Below are 15,532 nucleotides of genomic sequence, written 5' to 3'. Positions count from 1 at the left end.
GTTCATAGCAGCACTATTTACAATAGCCAAGACATGGAAAAAACCTATATAAATGTCCATCTATAGATGAATAGATAAAGAAGATGTTGTATATATATACAACAAATACTACCCAGCCATAAAAAAAGAATGAAATAATGCCATTTGCAACCACATGGATGGACCTGGAGATTATCATACTAAGTGAAGTAAGTCAAAAAGAGAAAGACAAATACCATATGATATTATTTACATATGGAATGTAAAATATGACACAAATATGACATATACGCAAAAGAAGCAGACTCATAGATAAAGAGAACAGACATGGTTGCCAAGGGTAGGGATGGATTGGGAGTTTGGGATTAGCAGATGCAAACTATTATCTATAGAACAGATAAACAAGGACCTACTGTATAGCACAGGGAACTATATTCATTATCCTATAACGAACCATAATGGAAAGGAATATGTGTATATATGTACAACTGAATCACTCTGATGTACACCAGAAGCTAACACAACACTGTAAGTCAACTATACTTGAATTAAAAAAAAAAAGTGTAGATAAGGTATTCGATGACATCCAAGGAAACACTTCACCAGAACAGAAGGAGCAACTAATGAGAGAGGAGTCCCCCTGGGGTGTAACCACTATACCCTACCAGCAGGCTCCTTCAAATGAGACCACTGAACTCAGCAACTTGAAGGCACTTTGCTGGAGGACCGACTCCACCCTGCTGAGAGCTGTTCCCGACTGATGCTGCTGGAGCCTCTGTGGGAGCAGAAGGCAACTTCCCACTCTTGCTTGTCTCAAGACCCGTTGCTGGACCAGAGAGATTGCTGCTGGTGCTGACACATTTCTTTCTTAGACTTCTCCTTGGTGTGGTTCGTTATCCCCTTCGAACGTTAACTATTTTGACTAATCTGTGATGTGTGCTATGTGCAATAAACCAAGTGACTTGTTTCATGTATCTCCAATCACATGATTCTTACCTCGCCTTACTGCTGGGCCCTGTGACAAAACAGTGGGTCCAATCCCTAACACAGTGTTGCAAAAAAACTTAATGGACAACTGTTAAGTGTTCTGAGCATCTTGTGCCAGTGCCTTCTAAAACCCTGGAAGAGATTCAGTAACTCCTCCATAAATGTAAAATCCCTATAGGAACTTCCTGGGTGTGGCTTGGTAGCACAGCAGCCAGCAGGCCAGGGCTTTGTTATTACTCTCCAGAGGCCTCGGGGCTTTTTCTGAAGACCCTGTGTGTAAGACACTAGTGGAGGCAGACCCTAATTCTTGGGTGCTTCACTGGGACACCCAGGAAGGGGAGTCAGCCACTTACTAAGAGGGCTTACAGGAAGTCCTCCACAAAATTTCCAATACCAACACGTAAGGTTCAGGTAACAGGAGAAAAATTCAAAGTCTCAAAACTGAGATCTGAAATTATATCTTCAATTGAAAGCTTAAAAATTTGGTGCAGCAGAGGGGAGAGAAGGGAGCTGATTGACTGTTGCGGGTTTTTGGAATGGGCTCTGGATTGTTACTCTCAGCTGCTGAAATATACCAACTAGCCAGTACCTCTTAAAGACCTTAAAGATCCATCTGGGCTGTGTGCTCATTTCCTCTGAGATACCACAACCTAAACCCTCTTGGCTTTCCCCGAATGAGGGCAGAACCAAAAAACACACCTCATGGGATACCCCTGCCACCAAGGAAAAAGCTGATAAGGTTATTAAGGCCTCTGGTGACGTGGAGGGGAGGACAAGAGAAGGCAAGAACCACTGGTACCCGCACCAGCCCTCCCTCTCCTCACCTGGGTGTTTATTGCCTGGCACCATGCCCACCTTTCATCATGGTGATTACTGCTAAGCTCAGTGAATAGAAAACGTTAGATGAGGCCCATCTTGTGCTGCACAAAATTGGCATGATCCAATGGGTGTACCATTTCTATGACTATAGTGACTCAAATGAACGCCTCTCTGTTTCTAACCCTAAAGAGGGCCCATTTAACTCTTTAGTCCAGAGGATTTTTACAACGCACTCCTCCTAAATACACAGTGGCACTATTCCATTTTATTGAAACTTTTGAAACCATTCAAAAGGCACCGAAGGACATGAACCCGGTCGTTAGACATGGAGGAGAGATTTGCACCCAGACACCCAAATACTTGAGGCTTATGCCCCTCTGCCCCACTGCCCTAGAGAGATGGCCCTAAAGGAAATTTCCCCAATTGAAAAGGCTCCCCATTTCCTCCCCAATGAATTCCCATCCTAATTTTGCTCCTCAAGGGAATACATAGCAGACCTCTGCTGGGAGTCATGGCCACTTGATCTCTGAACAGCCAGTCTCAAAATTTCAGTCTATAGAACTAGCATTCTCACACTGCAGCCCCTTTCTACCATCCATCCTCTTGCCACAAAACCCCCTCAGTCCTTAATGCTCCCTCTGTGTTCTTCCCTAACCTCCAGGACTTCCAGCCACCTAAGCCCCTATCCTGGAAAATTGGTGGCTCCTGAGGGCTTTTCCCATCCGCTGGGGACAGTCGCTCCTGTTACCATTCTGGTGGACAGTTGGGACAATAAAAATATGCAGGGTTTTTTTGGCCCTATTGGAAACAATGTCACTATTATTCCAGGTAGTCCCTCTAAATTCCCAGTGTGGGAGCCCTACTACTTGCAGGGAATTGCTGGTAAAACCGTCAGATCCATTCGGATGTAACTGTTGGGACCACTCACATCAAATGGCTTCCTCTTATGGTGGCCCTCTTGGTTCTTTATTTATTGGCATGGATGCACTTACATGAATCTATGCCACATGGAGGAAGCCCAGTTTGCTGGCCTTCCTGCTGGGAGTGGCCAGCTGGCTGCAAATGACTCTTCTTCCTCAGGTCAAGATGGTGAGCACCCCCAATACTGACTTCCTGTGCCCTGAATACTGAAGTCCTGTGCCCTGTTATTACAGAAATGGGAGTCATTAAGCCCCCAGCCTCCCCTTTCAATAGCAGTGTTTATCTGGTACTTAAGCTAGCCACTGATGAGTGGTGCCTCACCATGGACTAGCTAAGCCTCAGTTCTCAGTTTTCCCAATTTCTAGTATAGAAAGATTGGGGAGATACAAGCGGCCCAAGGAGTGTCCTTTGCCGTCACTGACCTAGCTAATATATCTGTTCCCATCTCAAAGGAATCCCAGATCCAATTTGCTTTCACTTTTGAATGGGTTAAACACGTTGCTATGGCTCCCAATGGCATATTTAAACAATACTGCAGTTGCACGGACCTCTGCTCCTGGGATTTAGATAAATTGCAATTGGAAAATTGCATTTTTTTTTTTTTTTTTTTTTGCCGTGCCCGGGCCTCTCACTGCTGTGGCCTCTCCCGTTGAGGAGCACAGGCTCCGGACGCGCAGGCTCAGCGGCCATGGCTCACGGGCCCAGCCGCTCCGCGGCATGTGGGATCCTCCCAGACCGGGGCACGAACCTGTGTCCCCTGCATCGGCAGGCGGACTCTCAACCACTGTGCCACCAGGGAAGCCCGGAAAATTGCATTTTTGAGGCATTATTTTGATGGCATTATGCTGAGTTGTCCGTCTGAGGAAATGATATGGGCAGAGTTGCACACCCTTACACACCACCTACACCAGTGTGACTGGGCAAATGCCCCTCAGGACATCTAATGCCCAGTGTTACCTTTACGTTCCTGAGCATCACCTGGGACTTGAAGGGCTGAGAAATTCCCCCAAGTGCCAAATATCCATTGCTCACTGTTGAATTACCCACTACGCTCAGACAGGCACAACACATTCAGGCTTCAGGCCTTTTCAGGTTCTGGAGGCAACACATTCCTTATGTCTCACTGGTTATTTGCCCTATCTATGCCACCACATGCAAATTTGCCACCTTCCATTAGGGAGAGGCCCAGCAGTGTGCTTTGGACACTGCCCAACAGAAAGTCCAACAAGCCTTACCTTCAGCGCCACCTACTCCACGTTCTGAGTATAGTCTGTGGCCACGCCTGACTCTGCTTCCTGGGGTCTCTGCACCAAACCTGAGTCTATTGAGTTTCTTTTGGGTTTGGGGCATACAGGAAGGGCTAAACTTGACATCAGAAGCCTTTCCATATTGCAGGAGAATGTACCTTTCCCACACTGCAAGAGGTATCCCATGGCTTTCTTGTCAAAAGCAACTGCAGTCAGCTGTTAATCGATATTCAAGCAGCTCATCCAGAAGGAATCCCATCGAAGCCCATCAGATATTGGTGCTCTGTATGGCTGTAGCCATTCTTACTGCATTATGCAGTCTGGATAATTGAGTTACTGGTAGATCCCATGGGGCCTAACCAGCACTCAGGGACAATATTAGAATAATACTTCTCCTGTCCACAACTGCACCACAGGGTGGATAAACGGGGAATGTTGGAGAGCTGTGTTGGAAGGGTTTAGGCTAGCATGACACCACATCTGAGCAGCAGAGGGATTGAATCCCTTCACAGGAAATGGGTTCTCTGGAGGTGATGTCTAAATGATACCCACCAATTCTTTATATCAAATATTGTTACAAACTAATTGGCCCTGTAAGTGACCATACACAAAACCCATCTGGTTACAGGGACTGTGCTCCCATGATTTGTCCATCACCCTCATGGGGCAGTCCCAAGAACGCCTAAATAGTATCCAGAAGATCTTCTTTAGCCTGGGTTGTAAATGTGCTCAGAATCTTTGTGTGCCTTGGATGCACTGCACATGGAATGAAAGGGCAGCCACCTGTTCCTTTGGGGAATGTGTCCCTGATGACGCCAGGGAGGTGTTAATAATTTGTTCCAGTAGCTGGAGGCACCAAATATGAAAGTCAGTCTTCAGGAAAGCTTCCAAGCTGTATCAGGCTAGTCTGTCCCAGCCCATGACCGATATCCCAACCGGATAGCCCCATTGGAGGGTCACTTGCCCCCTGGGTGGCACCATTCTAGAGGACCTTACCCCTGAGTGAGGTGAACTCAGAATTGGAGAGGACATCATCTCAGATGATTTGCCCCAGCCCAAGAGGTCACTGCTGGAGATGACTATGCCCCATACAGTAGAGAGGACACACCAGGGGCATATCACTGTGTCAGAGACCTTGACACTTGCCCAGATTGCTCTGCTCCCCAGTTTACTGTGACGTCTCTGAAATACTGCAACAGGGTCTAAGTGTTTGTGAGAAGAGTGGTTTAAATATATTGCCTTAATAGAATCAGGGGACACACTGGAATATTATTTTCCTGAATTTGCCTGGTGTTTGCCTGCTGACCCTTCCTAATACCAACAGGCTTGTCAGACTGTGAGTACATCCTCTGTCAAGTGCAGGGCAGCCTTGCCTCCTATCTTCCCTATCGTGGCAGTCAAAACTATGCATTCAGCATCATATAGCTTCCCTGCCTAGAAATATTACACATATAGACTCTTTGCCCTACCTGCTCTCCTTGATCTTCCAATTTTCTGAGCTTACATAGGAATTCCCAGCCATGACTTCTGCGGGCCGCCACCATCCCCTACCAGGACTACCCCTGACACTTTCATAACCACGTCCACTACACTTCCTCCTATATTGGCAAGATGCTTCACAAACACCAGCAATTTTTTTGGCCAATATGCTGAGAGGGCTGCCCATACTTCGAAGTCAGAAATTGCTAGGCCTATCGTTTGGCCTCCAATCACTTGTACTCTACCTTAAATGCTTACCCTGCTGACATATTCAATTTCAGTCGACTCCACTTAACAATAATGTCTTTGCCCTGGGCTTCCCTTCACTTAGATGCCTCACCCATTTTCTACTCCAACAGCTCCTCCAAGGGTCATTTTGAAGTAGCCTTCAAGCCACCTTGGTGATTTTGTGCCCAGAAGCAAACAAATCTTGGGCCACGTACCCTGTGAATCACACCACTCCTATAGCACAGATAACCATGAATGGGCTCAAATTCCTGCTTTTCTCACTGACAAGCCCAATGAATATTTTACAGTAAAAATGGCCAACTTTGGATTCTACTCTATGCGACAGTGTAAGATACTCACCCAGTACATTACTCTCTTTCCCAGCCCTCCTGTGATTGACTTTCCCTGGGCTACACACTAAGTGCATCATTGTTTCTTTCGTCCTGCCTGTGGAGGTATAAACCACGGGACACAAAAATCACTGAGTTTCTTACTCTGCTTGGCTTCTACTGACAAAAAGCCATTTTCATTGCTTTAGTCCTGGGCATTTCAGTTCTACTAGGACTTACTAGACTGGGCACCAGTGCACTGGCCCTTGCCACACAAAATTGGGTATTTAGTGCCAAGAAATAATTATTGGCAATCTTAACCCAACATATACAAAGCCTCCATGACCCCCTGTCCCTTGTGTAACAGTCATGAGTCACTTGCTCCAGTGGTTTCAGAAAACCACCTGGCCTTAGTTTATCTTCTTGCCAAGGAAAGAGCAGTTTATGCGCTCCCTGGGACCACTTGCTGCATGTTCATCACTAACTCAGGACAAGTTAAAACCTACTGATACAAGATGGCCCAAGATGTTAAAATATTCAGTAATACTGTCCAAATCTTTGAACATATTCCCTGGGCCTCCAAGATCACTGATGTATTTTCATGGCCGGACCTTTCAAGTTTGGGACAAAGGCTACTGACTGAATATCCAACCATTGTTTGTATAATTATTATAGGATTTGTTATCATAACTGAAATCAGATGCATATTTTCTTGGAACCTACCCCTGACTTTTAACGTATCTGCTACCCAGGCTGTTAGTGTCCTCACCACTAAATCTGATGCCTAGGTATATTAGGGTGGATTGTAGTGTAAGTGCCTGACATTAAGCTTTTGATTGCCCTGGCATCAATTTCAAAGGCATACATCTCAAATAAAGGTATTGCCAACTGTGTGACACAGCTGTTAGCAAAAGAACTAAAGAAGGAACCAGACTGCCTCACTCATAAAATTTCCCTTCTAGAAAGTTCTGGGTAACCTTATAACCGACCCTTTGGGTCACTTCTTCTTTCCCATACCCTAATTCTCACAGCCTATGCTTTAAATTCACCCAAAAATTGTGAATCCATGAAACCATAGACACCCCACCCATCTAATCCTAATAAACGGAGAGCCCCAGGGGTGTACTCTCTCCCTCTGTCCCTCCCTCCCTCTCTCCCCACAACTTCACTGAGTGGCCCCATGTATGCCATGTACTCTCAAGGACCTGAGAGTAACAAATCTTATTCTTCAAATTTCCCTGATGGTTTCTTGCTGAGCTGCATCCTGTAATCATGAGAATCACAAGGGCTGGCCTAGTCAACATTTTCCCTAGTGGTGATGGTGGGAAATGTCTGTGGGGTTCACTTTGAGTCAATATAGTAAATGTACTTGCCCAGGCATTCCTGGCAGAGAACAAAGGTATCAATAGGCTGAGTCAATACAACCTATTACAACAGAGATTATTTTTTAATGTAAGAAAGCTTCTGGAGGGAATGTAAAGACATATTACACATTTGAAACAACCTTGTGAATGACATCCTTCTCATCAGAAAAAGGTAACCCAGTATTCTATATCAAGGGAATTGTATTTCAAAACTGAGGTTGACATAAAGGCATTTTCAGAAAAATGACAACTGAGATGTTTTGTTACAGCGGATATGCCCTGGAAGAAATGATAAATTGTTCAGGCTGTAGTAAATTCATATCAGATGCAAACTTGTATCCATGGGAAGAAATTGAAGAGCACCAGAAAAGGTAAGTTTACCATTATGTATAAAATACTGCTCCCTCTTTTCCTTCTCTCAGTCTGTTGTTTTTTTTTTCTTCTTTGAAACATAATGGCATGAAATATGTCAGATAACAGGGGTTCAATTGCTAAAGAAGATTCACAATGAATATACTTAGAAATCTACACCCACAATGAATATACTTAGAAATCTACAGTTTAGTGAACGAAAAGTATACAACATAGTTACACATCTAAGTAATGATATGAACCACATTGAAAACTGTGTCATAGCAAGGGGTCTATAGAGGCCAAATCTGGGCTCTAATTATCTTACTTCTGTAAGTGCTGTGACAGAATATACTTTGTATTAGATCAGAAGCCACCAACATATGCAATGACCCCTTGAAATCAGGGAGCCTCAAATGGAATGTTGGTTGAGATGTATTATTTTAAAATTTTGCTAATCATTGAGGCATATTACTGCTACATATTGAGCCTCAATGGTAGAGGCTTTCAGGAGTCTCTCCAATACCATGTGCAATTATCTATGCTCCTGTTTTCAATACACAGTGTTTATGGTTGGTACAATACACTCTTAAATTCTATAGACCCAAAGCAAAACTCTTAATTAGTGTGTTTCCCTTCTTGTTCAGAGTTCACTCTCATGCAAATATATTAGCAAAGCAACTCAGGCTCATTCCAGGCCTGGTAGAGTTGAATCTCTTTTGAGCTTGAGCGGCCCATTCTCCTTGCTTGGCTCCACATTGGGTGTGATAAACAGTGTACTTTCCTTCACTACACTCTCAGTGTTAGTAGATTGGTTTTACAGTGCATTGTGCAAGTGGACCCAAGTTTGTTTTGGTAACAATACCAAGTGACTTTTTTTTTAATACAGTGGTATAAAATTAGAAATCAACAACTTGAGGAAAGCTGGAAAATTGTAAAAATTAAACACCACACTCCTGAATAACCAGTGTGTCAAATAAAATATCAAATGAAAAATCAAAGGATATTTGAAATAAAAAATAGAACACAACTTACCAAACCCCTGAGAGTTGCTATAGCAGTTCTGAGAGGGAAGCTTATAGCAATAAATGCATATACTAAGAAGTTAGAAAGATTGCAAATAAACAACCAAAGTTGCATGTTTAGAAAAGAAAATCAAGTTAAACCAAAGTAGCAGATGGAAGGACATAAGATCAGAGCAGAAATAAATAAAATAGAGTTCAGAATAACAATAGAAAAGATAATGAAACTAAGAGCTGATTTTTCTGAGATAACAAAACTGAAAAACCTTTAGCTAGACTAAGAAAAAATGTGAGAAAACTCAAAGAAGAGAAATAATAACTGACACTACAGAATTACATAGGATGGTAGAAGATTATTATGAATAATTATACAGCAACAAATTTAATAACCTAAAAGAAATGGTTAACTTCCTAGAATCATACAACCTACCAAACTGAACCGGGGAGAAACAGCAAGTCTGAACAGACAAAGAAAAAGTAATGAGATTAAATCAGTAATCAAAATTCTCTCAACAGAAAATCCCAGATCAATGGAATATACTGTATAAAGGCACATGTATAAAAGAGGTTAGAGTGCCTGTGGTATATGTAAATAAAGAACCATCTTCTTTCAGTGAAATAATTAGTTCATCACACTGTGGCACATAGAAAAAAAACTTGCTAAGACACATGTATAAAAGAAGATTACAAACAAGGCAGTTGTACTTGTAAAAATGACAGTTATTCTAGTGCAAGACTGAGTTCAACATTCTGTGGAGCATGAAAACACATTATGAATTTACATGTATAGAGTTTTTCCTAATAAAGCTAGCTGTATATTTGAAATAATGACAGTGTTATTAGAGTGAAAAAATGTGGTCACCATACTGGGGAGTGTAGTATAATGTATGTAAAAACCTGTGCATAAAACATATCTTAGAGGGACTTCCTTGGTGGCACAGTGGTTAAGAATGCCCCTGCCAAAGCAGGGGGCACAGATCTGATCCCTGGCCTGGGAAGATCCCACATGCTGCAGAGCAACTAAGTCCGTGTGCCACAACTACTGAGCCTGCACTCCAGAGCCCACGAGCCACACCTACTGAAGCCCGCACACCTAGAGCCCATGCTCCACACCAAGAGAAGCCACCACAATGAGAAGACCACGCACCGCAATGAAGAGTAGCCCCCTCTCACCACAGCTAGAGAAAGCCCATGGGCAGCAACGAAGACCCAACACAGCCAAAAATAAATAAATAAATAATTTATTTTAAAAAACGTATCTTAGAATGCTTGTTGTATATGTGAATAAGATCTGTGTATTTTAGTGAGAGAATATGATTACAGTACTGTGGTGCATTGAATACACTATGAAAAGTCACATGTATAGAAAATCTTTCAAGAAAGCTAGTTGTATATGTAAATAAAGGACAGCGTTATTTCAATGAAAAAATGTGTTCACCAAATACAATATGTGTTATATATTCTAAACGAACATGTATAAAAGATGGTCCTAAGAGAATTTTGTTGCATTTCTGTAGTGTTCGTTCAATGAAAGAATGTGTTCAGTAAACTGTGGTACATTAAATTCACTATAATGAAAGATATACAGACACGTTTTACAGAATGGTAATTGTATGTGTGAATAAGGATAGTGTTATTTTACTGAATGAATAATTCACCACAAAGTGGTACATGGAAAACATTATGTGAAAGCAGGTTTGGAAACCATGTTTCTTTGAATGCTAATGTTTATGCATATGAAGGGGGTGTAAATTCAGTGATAGAATGTGTTCACCACTATTAATAATGTAGTACATTATGGTAAAACTCATGTATAAAATTGTTTCAAAGAATGCTAATTTTCTAAATGAATATGATAAAGTTATTTCAGTGAAGGAAAGAATGACTACAATGTGGTCTTAAGGTTACTCTAATTAAGATACATATATAAAGGATGCTTCCAGTTACTGTGGTTGTACTTCTGAATATGTCCGTGTTAAGTGGAAGAATGTGATCACTGGAAGAATGGTCATGGAATATATTGTGAAAATCACATGTATAAATGATTACCCTAAAATGCTAGTTTTATATGTGAATATATAAAATGATAGCATTTTTTTTCTCAGTGAAAAAATATGTTCAGCATACTGTTGTTGGAATATGCTATGTAAAAATACCTGTATAAAATAAGTTTCAAAAAATTCTAGTTGTATATATGAATGAGAGTATTAGTGTGTTGAAAACATCTCACTAAAGGTGTTTTCAACACACTGTGATATTTGCTATACACTATGTAAACACACATGTATAGGAGATGTTTCAAAGAAAGTTATTTATATATATGAAAGAGCAGAGTGACATTCCACTGACAATGTATTCACCAAACTGTAGTGCATGGAATCCATTATTTAAAGAAACGTTTAAATAAAAGATGTTCCTCATAAAGCTAGTTGTTTATGGGAAAAAGAACAGTGTATTACCACGAAAATTAGTTCAAAGTAATGATATATTAGAAACACTAAGGGTCATATGAAAACACTATGAAGAAATAATATGCCAACAAATTAGGCAATATAGAAAAAATAGAAAAATATTTAGAAACATATAGCTTAACAATTATGAATCATGAAAAATAAAAATATGAACTACTAGATCAAGTATAGTAAGGAGATTGAATCACTGTGGTGCACATAATATACTATATAAAGTCACATGTATAAGAGATGTTTCTAAGAATGCTAAGTATATGTGTGACTAATTAAAGCAATGTTTTGATGAAAAACATGTACAGCAAAGTATGGTGCATGATATGAATATAATGCTCAAACATATTATAAAAGATGTTTCTAAGTGTGCTAGTGTTTAGTAGCATCTAAGTAGTTATTTTAATGAAACAATGTGTTCAGCACAATGCTGCATATTATATACACTATCGACACATATAAAAGATGTGTGAGAATGCTAGTTGTATATGTGAACAAGTACCCTGTTATTTAGTGAAAATGTAATTAACACATTACATTAAAGGAGTACACTATGTAAAGACACGTATATAAAAAATGTTTATAATGAAGAAAATTATACAGGTGAATAAGCATTGTGTTATTTCAATGAAAGATAATTTCACCACAATGTGGTGAATGAAATACACTTAAAGAACCATGTAAATGAGATGTTTCTAAGATTCATACACTTATTTTTTTCATCCAGGTATTGTTACTTCCTGGAAGTTATGTTTTCACCACACCATACTGTTCTGCATGAAATATGCTATGTAAAGACACATGTACAAAAGACGTTTCAAAGAATACTAGTTTTATACGTGAATAATAAGTGTTATAAGGAAAAGCTTTGTTGACCACACTGTGGTTCAAGTATAATATTATTTAAAGTCATGCATAAAAGATGTTTCAAAGAATGGCAGTTGTTTATGTGAATAAGAATGGTGCTGTTTTATTGAAACGATGTATTCCCCAAGTTGTTGTGTATGTAGTACTATATAAAGACACGTGTATAAAAGATGTTTCTAGGGCTCCCCTGGTGGCGCAGTGGTTGAGAATCTGCCTGCCAATGCAGGGGACACGGATTCAAGCCCTGGTCTGGGAAGATCCCACACGCCGCGGAGCAACTAGCCCCGTGAGCCACAACTACTGAGCCTGCGCGTCTGCAGCCTGTGCTCTGCAACAAGAGAGGCCGCGATAGTGAGAGGCCCGCGCACCATGATGAAGAGTGGCCCCTGCTTGCCACAACTAGAGAAAGCTCTCGCACAGAAAAGAAGACCCAACACAGCCAAAAATAAATAAATAAATAAAAAATACTGAATACATAACTACTTAAAAAAAAAAGATGTTTCTAGAAATGCTATCTATCTTTATCTTATTACAGTGAAAGAATGTGTTTACCAAACACTGGTGTATATATTCTCTGTTAAAGCACACATATAAAAATTGTTTCCATGTGCTAAATTTGATGCATCCAGGTAGTGTTATATGTCTTAAAGAATGTGTTTACCACATGGTGGTACACAGAATACACTGTAAGATCACATGTATAAATATTTTTCAAAGAATGCTTATTGTATATGGGAATACCATTGTGTATTATTACTTTAGATTCAAATATCTTTCATTCCATTTCAGAAACCTTTTCATTTCCCTCCTTTCAGAAGATATAATCACAAAAGGGAAAGGGAGAAGTTCCTGTGTACCTTTAGAAATCTTCATATAAAATTATACTTAATTTTGGGTCAAGAGTGGGCTGAGGGAGGTAAAAACAATTAAAATTGAGAATGGAAAAAGATCTTGGCTTTATTTTTTTTTAATTCTTTTTAAAAAGTAGATAGTTTAGATGCTTGGAAAATCTGAATTAGTGTTTTCTTCAAAAGAAACGTATAGGAATAACTCTTAAAATTGAAATTAATTGTAATTGTTTTGAGAAGTTCAATTTATAAATTACAAGTTTTTGTATTTTGTTTTTTTGTTTTTTTAAAATCTACAACAGTGATTTCTCACCCTTGGTGCTGTTGACATTTTAGTCTGGATAATTTTTGTTGTGGAGGCTGTCTTGTCCCTTTGTAGTATATTTAGCAGCATCCTGGCCTCTATCCACTAGATGTCATTAGCAAGTCCCTCCTTTCACATCCAGTGTGACAACCACAGAGAACAAATTCCTCCCGGATGCCCTGCATTATAGGATTGCTATAATGTAGTAGTACTGTAGTTACTATAAGTGTAACTTATATTGCTCTTTTCTTCTATTGTGAATATCAGATTTGACTAAAAATTTAATATTCAACCTTTTTTTTTTTTCATGTACTTCATCACTCCTTTGCCTCTTGCAATCACCTATCTGTTCTCTGTAACTATAGGTTTGGGTTTTTTTAATTTTAGATTCCACGTATAACTGAGATGATACAATGTTTATCTTTCTCTAACTTGCTTTGGCATAATGCCCTATAGTTTATCCATGTTTTTTCAATGGCAGGATTTCCTTCTTTTTTATAGATATATATGTATATATATCAATAATAGACAGCTGGTCTATCCAGTAGCCTGATGCTGGAGGCTAAGTCAGAGATGCCCAAGATGAACAGCTAGTCAATCCAGCAGCCCAGTACAAATTCAGAACACTCTGGGATGGACAACTGGTAGATCCAGCAGCCAAACTCAGAAGGCAAAGTCTGGACTCCCCAGACAAAACAGCTGGTTTACTTGGCAGCACAGCACATGAGGCCAAATCCAGGATGCTCAAGATAGATAGCTAGTCAGCTGGGCAGCCCAGCACCAAAGGCCAAGTCTGGGATGTCTACAATAGACAGCTGGTCAACCTGGCAGCCTGGTGCCAGAGGCCAAATCCTGGGTACCCCTGAAGGACATCTGGTTGACCTGGAAGCCCAGCACCTAAGGCAAAGTCCAAGGTGCCTAGGACACCTTGGATGGTCAGCTAGTCAACTAGGAAGCCTGACACCAAGGCCAATTCTAGGACACTCAGGATGCACAGGAGGGATGGCTGGTTGACCTGGCAGCCTGTCTTTGAGGCAAAGTATGGGAGGTCCAGTTGAGCAGCTGGTTGACTCTGCAACCTGGTGCTGAAAGCCAAGTATGGGACACCCAGGGTAGATAGCTTGTTACCCTGAGAGCCCAGTGCCCAAGGCCAAGTTCTGCTTGGCCAGCTATTGTAAGTAATGCTGCAATGAACATAGGAGTTCATATATCTTTTCAAATTAGTGTTTTCATTTTCTTCAGATAAATATGCAGAAATGGAATTGCTAGATACTATGGTAGTTCTATTTTAAAATTTTTGAGGAATCTACATAATGTATTCCATAGTGGCTGCACCAATTCATATTCTCACCAACAGTGCATGAGGTTTCACTTTTCTCAACATCCTTGTCAACACATATTATTTGTTGTTTTTTGGATGATAGCCATTCTGACAGTTATAAGGTGATATCTCATTGTGGTTTTGATTTTCATTTCCCTGATGTTTAGTGGTGTTGAGCATCTTTTCATGGGCCTATTGACCATCTGTGTGTTTTCTTTGGAAAAATGTCTATTCAGATCCTCTGCTTATTTTTTTTAGTTAATTAATTTATTTATTATTTTTGGCTGTGTTGGGTCTTCATTTCTGTGCGAGGGCTTTCTCCAGTTGTGGCGAGCGGGGGCCACTCTTCATCGCGGTGCATGGGCCTCTTCACTGTCGCGACCTCTCTTGTCGTGGAGCACAAGCTCCAGATGCGCAGGCTCAGTAGTTGTGGCTCACGGGCCTAGTTGCTCCGCGGCATGTGGGATCTTCCCAGACCAGGGCTTGAACCCATGTCCCCTGCATTGGCAGGCAGATTCTCAACCACTGCGCCACCAGGGAAGCCCATTTTTTTCATGTTTGTTTTTTGGTTTTTTTGAAGGTGTATCATATGAGCTCTTTGTATATTTTGCATGTTAACTTACCAGATGTACCAAAGGCAAATATCTTCTTCCATTCAGTAGACAGCCTTTTATTTTAATTGTTTTCTTCACTGGGCAAAAGCTTTTTATTTGTATATAGTCCCATTTGTTTATTTTTGCTTTTGTTCCCCTTGCCTGAGGAGACATATTCAAAACAATATTGCTAAGACCAATGTCAAAGAGCATACTGTCTATGTTTTCTTTGGGAAGTTTTATGGTTGCAGGTCTTATATTTAAGTTTTTAATCCATTTTGAGTTTAGTTTTATATGTGATGTGAGAAAGTAGCCCAGTTTGATCCTTTTGCATGTAGCTGTCCACATCTTTTTTAGATGTGTCTTTAACGGTGCTTTAAACAGACAGCTGTGTAGTTAACACATACATTC

Source organism: Lagenorhynchus albirostris, chromosome 7 (assembly GCF_949774975.1).
Source record: "Lagenorhynchus albirostris chromosome 7, mLagAlb1.1, whole genome shotgun sequence".
Taxonomy (NCBI): domain Eukaryota; kingdom Metazoa; phylum Chordata; class Mammalia; order Artiodactyla; family Delphinidae; genus Lagenorhynchus; species Lagenorhynchus albirostris.
This window is presented reverse-complemented; position numbering follows the sequence as displayed.